Below are 979 nucleotides of genomic sequence, written 5' to 3'. Positions count from 1 at the left end.
TAAGTGAAACTATAAGATTCTCGGTTTAATATGATTTACTTTAAACAAATTGTTCATATCATTGAATAGTTTATTTGCTTATGACTTACTAAGCTATAAAAGCTTACTCTGTGTGTGTATGTTTTTTTTATTTTATAGACTTTTGGAGTCAAGTTACAAGCTCAGGGATCGTCAGCAAAGTTTATCACACTATCGACTGTCTTCGGTATTTTATAAGTTGAATTTTTCAACTTATGGCATGTATAGGCTGGATTATACTTTTGAAATGTTGTATTTTGGTCTATGTATAATTTAAGCCATGCGAAAATGGCTTAATTTATATGTTTGAATTCGGTTATGTTTGATTATGGTCTGAGTTCATTTTGGTTATAATGTTACGTGATATGAATGAATGGTGTTTGTGATAAGTGTTATATGTTATGGTAAGGGCTTGATAATGGTTTTTGAATTTGGATGTGGTTGATGAATCGGTCATGGTATATGTATATTTTCATAAGTATGTTTAGTTGATTCGACTATGGTTTTGTATAGATAAAATATAAATGAAATTGGTTGTTATGTTTGATATAGGTGGTATTATATAAATTGGCTTTAAATGATATATAGTTATGTTCGAATATGGTAAGGGTTTATTATGATATGTTTTTTCTTGTGACTGGTTTAGTAAATTGGCTTAATAATGGAGTAAAATGTTGATGATATATATAAATATGTGTGTGTGTGTGTGTGTATAATCGAATTATACTTGTCGTTATGATTCGGTTTGTGATAGAAATGTATATGCATGTATTATGTTTATATGGTTGGCAAAAAATAGGTACAATTGATGAAGATAAATATTGAGTAGGTGTTAGATATGTTTTGTTAGTAAAATGGATAGTTAATAAGTAACAAATATATATATTTGTATTCGAGTATGCAATTGGTAAACTTTTAATTTAAGTTTGAATGGTGGAATTGGTATGACTTTAATGTTTAA

This window comes from Gossypium hirsutum, chromosome A06 (assembly GCF_007990345.1).
Source record: "Gossypium hirsutum isolate 1008001.06 chromosome A06, Gossypium_hirsutum_v2.1, whole genome shotgun sequence".
Lineage (NCBI taxonomy): Eukaryota > Viridiplantae > Streptophyta > Magnoliopsida > Malvales > Malvaceae > Gossypium > Gossypium hirsutum.
Note: the sequence above shows the minus strand (reverse complement) of the source record.